We start from the raw sequence: 6664 nt of genomic DNA on the forward strand, positions 1-6664 counted from the left end.
GGGGGAGCCTGGGGCTGGGGGCCTGCCTGCCAACACCTGCCCCACTCTGTGCCTATGCACCATGTCCTGCCTCCAGCCACCCCTCCTCTCGGCCCCGCAGGCAGCCCTGTGCTTGGTCCCCTTCACCAGGCATTTGGGGATCCGCTGCTGCTCTAGTCTCCCTTCTGTTCACGCCCCGCTCCAGCCCCCCGGCCTGTGTGCAAGCTACTCAGGTTCCCTGTGCCTGCTTCACTCCCAAGGACCATCCCCTCCATGGATGGGCCGAAAAACGGCCCTGAAGGTGTCCACATGGAACCTGGAACCTGTGAATGTCACCTCACATGACCAAAGGGACCTTGCAGCTGTAAGCAAGTCAAGGATCCTTGGGCTCTCCGGGTGGCCCCGTGTAACCACAGGGTCCTTATCAGAGGGAGGCAGGAGGGACAGAGGGGGAGGTGTGATGATGGAAGCAACAGGTTGAGTGACATGAAGAAGGGGCCGAAGGATGCAGGACTTCGTGAAGCTGAGAAAGTTATCTTCCTGAAGCTTTATCATTTTATATTTATTTGTCGATACACAACCCAACTGCGATTGACTTTTGCATGTAGCACGAGGGAGAGGTCAAGTTTTGCTTCTCCATCCGGACATGTGGGTATGTAATTGTCCCCTAAAGTAAACCATTTATTCAAAAGGCAATTCTTTCCTCCGTTGTCATCAACCAAGCTCCCATACATGTGTAGATCTGTTTTCAGCCACCTGGGGCCCTGTTGCTCTTTCTATCCTCGTCCCTTCGTTATTTAGCTTTATGAAGTATTTTGTTATTTAGTGCACTGAAACCATCTACATTGTACTCTTCCTTCAAGGGTGCTTAGCTGTTCCCGACGCTTTGCTTTTCCATGTATATTTTAAAATAAGTTTATCAAGCTCCGCCTCATGTGAATTTGGTTAGAATGGCATTGGGTATTCCTCTATTTATCTAAATTTTCATTAATTTCTCCCAATAATGTTGTATAGCTTTCTGTGTAAATTGCTTATATTTGATACTGCAAATGGTATCTTTTACTTTTTTTATTTCTAACTGTTGATAATATAGACTTCTTTTTATTATTTCTTCTTAATTTTTCATGATTTTTAAAATACTGGCCTTATATCCAGCAACCTTCCCTTGTTAATTCCAACAATAGATCTACAGGTTATTTTGGATTTTCTACATACTCAGTCACATCATCTATGAGTTTTATTTCTTCCTTTCCAATCCTAATACCATTTACTTCTTTTTCTTGCCTTATTGCAGTGGCTAAAGCCTCTAGTTCAATGTCGTGTAGAATTAACAATAACAGACATCTTAATCTTGTTCCTGATCTCAAAAGGAAAGCTTTCAACATTGCACCATTAAATATAATATTTGCTGTAGGTTTTTTGTAGTTACTCTTTATCAGTTTAAGAAAGTTCCCTTTTGGGCCGGCCAAGTGGCTCAGCTGGTTAAGAGCTTGCTTGGGAGCTCCAGCTCTGAGCAGCAGGGCCGCGGTTCGGATCCCACATTGAGGGCCAGTGACGCTGCGCCCTCTACAGTTAAGATGATGAACAACAACAGCTCAACCTAGAAATGGGCTGCTGTGAGCTACGTGAGTGGCTGGTAGCCAGCGTGAGCGGCCGGCAGCGGGTGAGAGCTGCCGTGAGCCACTATGAGCGGCCAACCAATGACCGGCGACCGATCTGCCTCACCCAGGAAGAGCACAATGATCATACCAACATAGGCCTGTGAAGCAACGTCCTCCACAACTAGACTGAAGAACAAAAACAGCAATTTGTCTACCTGTCTGTTCCCCTTCCCCGATTCTCCAACGCTGTTCCCCTCCCCCAAATCCCCAATAAAATCTTTTAAAAAAAAAGTTCCCTTTTATTCATAGTTTGCTAAACATTTTTATTATGCATGAATATTGAATTTTAACAGAAGCCTTTTTGCTTCGACTAAAATGATTAAATGATGTCCTCCTTTGTTCTGTTAATGTAGTGAAATCCATTGACATTGAAATATTTTACCAACCTTGCATTACTGGACAAAACCTAATTTTATTATGATGCAGTATCCTTTTTAAATATTTTTGTTAATATTTTGCTCGAGATTTTGGTGTTCATAAGTGCAACAGGTCTATAATTTTCCAAATCTTCACGTTGTGGTTTGCTACAAGATTATTCTGACCTCATTTTATGACTTGGGTGGTATTTTCTTTTTCTGTTCTCTGGGAGAGTTTGTGTAAGATTGGCATTATTCCTCTCTTAAACAGGGATAGATATTTCCTGGCTGCTCCCACAGACCTGGCACCGTGGTCGGCCCTAGTGGGAAGCTGCCTTTTTACGAGATTAACTACACCGTGCCTCTGCATGCATTTTTATACTGTATTTGGGTAGGAAGCAGCGATACGTTGGGTCATCCAAGGGCTGGGCTGTGATCTGGCCTCTCTGTCCGCAGGAAGTCACTCCTCTGCCAACAGTCCGTATCACCCAAGAGTACAGCCGTTTTCTATTTTGGTGTCACAGAGCAGGCCTACTTATGAATGGGACCCAAGGTAGCCAATATCCTGACAATGTGTTTGCTTTTAGAGCTAAATTGGGTATAAAAATAGCTCTGGGAGAGGTGGCTACTGAGGCTGGTATCCTGTGTGGCCAGTGGTAGGTCTGGAGGCTCAAGGCAGGGCCCCAGCTGAGGATGTGTGGGGAGCACATACAAAACCCTGCCTGCTGGCCTCCATGGCCCGCTGTCTGACCACACTTCCCCGTCTCCCCAGGGCCAAATGCCGTCTGCTCTGGGAAGCCTTCCCGACCTCTCAGCTGGGGTGGCCTCCTTGTCCCTCCCCACAAGGCTGTGAGCTCCTTGAGGACAGGGCTGGGTTGGTCTGAGTCATCTTGCATTCCTAGCACCCGGCCTAGGTGCTTAGCGAGAACTTTGAGTGCGAGCCTACCTGAGTCCCCGCCTTGTCTCTGCCACTGCCAGCTCTGTGAGCTCAGGCAAGTTGCTCTCCCTCTCTGAGCCTTGTTTTCTGCACCTGGCAAACAGAACAGCAATCCCTCCTCACACGGGTGGTGGTGAGGCTTGGATTAGCCAGGCACCTCTCCTTTCTTGCTGCCCGTGGCCTCCTCAGCCCACATGAGTAGCTCTTTCACCCGGAGCAACCTGGGCATTGGACTCACACTGGGAACAGTAATAGTGCATCTATCAGAGAGGTTTCCTTAGAATTAAATGGGATAATTCAGGCAAAGTAAAATTAAATCTCTGTCTGGCACTTAATAAGTGTCCCCACAACATTGGCAGTGATCATCACCACCACCATCACCACCTCCACCATCATCACCATCTTCATCATCTTCATCAGTAATGCTCCGGAAGAATCGACTTGCATCACTAGAGAGAGCGGAGTGTTGACTTGCTGAAGATCTCGTGGGGAGACACGGAGGGATGGCACGTCCCAGCTGGACAGCAAACCACTTAAAGACCCAGCAAGGGCCAGGCTCCACTCCCGCCTCCTGGTGCCCCTCCTGCCTTCAGACTCTTCCAGGGCCAGTGCCGACCCCTGCCCTCCCGTCTCCAGCAGGTCCTTTGGGGCCATCTCTCTGTGGGCCAGTGGTTCTCTCCAATCCCCTCACCTGGTGGGGGCTGCACGCCCCTCTCCTCCCCCTGGGAAAGAAGACACGCCACGCACAGCCAGCCCTTCCTACACATCCTCCCTCCAGTCCCTCGTTCACCAAAACCACAGCGATGCCATGCCGCCCGCTCCCCACCTGGAAGGCATCGCTCTGAGCTGGGCTCTCGTCGACCCTCTGATGACCCTGTAACCGAGTTTATTTCCTGCTTATGCAAACAAGGAGATGTGCTCAAAGAGGCGAAGGGCGTGCCACACATCACAAAAGTGACAGAGCTGACATGAGGGTCCGTCTGATTCCACAGTGAAGGCATGAGCTCCCTGCACACTGCCTGCAAAGCCGCCGTCCACCCCAAGCCCGAGCTTTTGCCTGTTTCTCAGGGACTGAGGGTTCTGCTTTGTGTCAGGATCTCTGAGCCGCTGCCAGCCTCCGTGACAGGCTCAGGTTCAGGGCCAGGCAGATACAGGACTGACGACAACTATTTGTTAAATGAATGACAGCTTATCCCCTCTCTAGGATGGGTCAGAGCTGACTTGGGCCCTCCTTCGGCTCTGTTTTCTTATTCAAACCTCCCAAGCGTTTGCTCTGGGCTTGAGGATTGAGGGCCCGGGGAGGGGCAGGCAGCCTCCCTGCGTCCTGGACACATGCTGCTTGTCAAGTGCCGCTTCCGTGCAGGCTGTGGGGTGCAGCCTCAGAGGCCCTGGTGGATTGAGGACACAGGCACAGGCGCAGGGGCCATAGGCATAGGCCAGCTCACCTGCAGACCATCTGGTCACTCCAGCCAATGGCGACCTCTCTCTGTCTGCCTATGGTGATCTCAGGCCAAAGGACCAGGCTGGGAGTGTGCCAGCCTGTGCCCAGGGCAGGTCCCACATGCCAGGGAGGCAATGCCCAGGAGTTGCCCTCAGCCAATGCGCGACGACCACTTGTGGCTAGAACCAGCTTCTTTGTGCCTCAGTGGGGCCACTCAACATATGCTCCACACGGTTTCCGAGGGAGCCCCACTGGGACTGAGCCCCAGGCGCCCACAGCCATGACACTCCCTGAAGCACCCTCCTTTCCTCACATACTTCCCCACTCCTCTCAGGCCTTTCTGGGGTGAGCCTGACCCCATTCACCAGGCTTCTCCACAAAGGAGAAGGAGCCAGGACCCAGGATGTGGCAGGTCAAGTGCATCAGGGCTGCAGGAGAGGGCCCAGGAAATCAGGAAGAGCTTCCTGCAGGCGGTGGCACTGGCGCCAGGCCTTGAAGTCTGAGCACAGTGTGTGGAGCAAAACCTTAATTGCCCTTGGGCCTCCTCGGGGCATTTCCAAAATGGGCTCTGTGGATGGGGCTTGATGGTGAAGAACTGCAGTTGGATGTCTTGGTAATATCTGCTCCGTCATCTATTTTAAAGGCCATTTAAAAGGAAAAGACCCAGCTGGAGAAATTATCCTCGCCGGGCCCATCTAGACTATAGAAAAGGGCCAGCATTCCCCCATCTGTAGATGTGAAATGCAGGGGCCCAGGGCCCAGGCCAGGCTGGGTCAGACCTCACTGTGGGATTATCTTCCTGTCAGAGCCTTGGGTGAGGGGCTGCCAGACCCCAGAAAGGAGACAGGTGTCAGCTGGCCCTGGTCACACTCCTGGCCCATCCGGGCAACTCCAAAGAGACCCTGCTGCTTAAGTCATCTGCCACGCCCCTCCCTGATTACTCTTCTTTATTTCTGCATATCTTCCTTTAAATAAGAAAAAGTTCATCGCCCTTTTCTGATGTTAAATGTAGTTCATTGCAGGAACATCAGAAAAGCACAAAGAGAGAAATTAAAATCCCTCATAATGTCATTGCTCAGTGACAATACCTGCTGACGTTTCAGCCTTTTATTCACAGGCAAAATAACATGCTGGGGTTTTGCTCGGGGTGGCACTGAGGCCACAGACCGAGGTAGTCCCTTTACCACTCAGGCCTCAGCTGTCTCCCCTCCTCCGCGGTGTGAGGGGCAGGCTGCCATTCTAGGATGAGTCTGAGCCATGAGTCTCACAGCCTGCAGACTTAGGGACTGCTGTCCGCTCTCCCAGACCGGCCAGCCATGGCCGTGCTCCCACAGCTGGCAGACCCGGGCAGGTGAGGTAGTGTCTGTGCCTGGCCCAGGTCTGGTGCCCATGTGGTGAGGGCACAGAGCTGGAATGGGTGCTGCAAAGTGCCCTGCACAGACAACCAGCCCTCCAGGCAGGAGTCAGGTTGGGGGCACCAGGTGGCCCTGCCCAGCCCCTTCCCCACTCAGGACCGCACCTGTGCAGCAGGAGAGAAAGCCCCGGGCTGGCCTCCTGCTCAAGGGACTGAGGGAAGCACCCCTGGGGGCCTGCCAGCCAGGTGGTTTGGGGAGCCGTGGACAGATGAGGTCACAGGCACAGAGGTGTCACTTGTTTACAGTAAAACAGCTGCAGCCAGAGCTGCTGCGTGGAGGGTCACACGCCATCCCGTGGACAGCTAGGCCCTGGACAGAGAGGGCAGCCCCAGGAGGCCCTGGCAAGGTGGCCCGGCAGGGAGGCCTCAATCGTCGGCAGGCATGTCTGCAAAGGCCCTGGACAACAGGGCGTGACACAGTCACCTGTGAGCATTTTGGGCACTGCTCAGGGCTTGAGCCACATGGCCCTGGGGAAACCCCATACAGAGGGCAAATGCTGTGTCCGGGCAGCTGGGTCTCAGCCCACACGTGGGGCTGGCTTGGCGGAGGCGGGGGCACAGCTGCTGGCCACACACCTTGGTTTCCCCAGGGCACCTCAGTGACCAGATCACAAGGCATTAAGCCCTCCTGTTTTAAAGAAGGAGCCACTGAAGCGTGTTAAGCAGGAGTCAGGGGTGACCAGGAAAGTGGCCTGTGGCCTGGGCTCCCCTGCAGCCTGGGAGAGGGAGTGAAGGGAGTGCAGGGGTGTGCGACAGCCAGGAGGCCACCAGCATGTGTGACACACATTCCCATTGGACTCATACTCACACGCATTGAACTCACACTATACACACACACCACACACACACACACACCACACACACACACACACACAC

Source organism: Hipposideros armiger, unplaced genomic scaffold (genome assembly GCF_001890085.2).
Source record: "Hipposideros armiger isolate ML-2016 unplaced genomic scaffold, ASM189008v1 scaffold_677, whole genome shotgun sequence".
NCBI classification, from domain to species: Eukaryota; Metazoa; Chordata; class Mammalia; order Chiroptera; family Hipposideridae; genus Hipposideros; species Hipposideros armiger.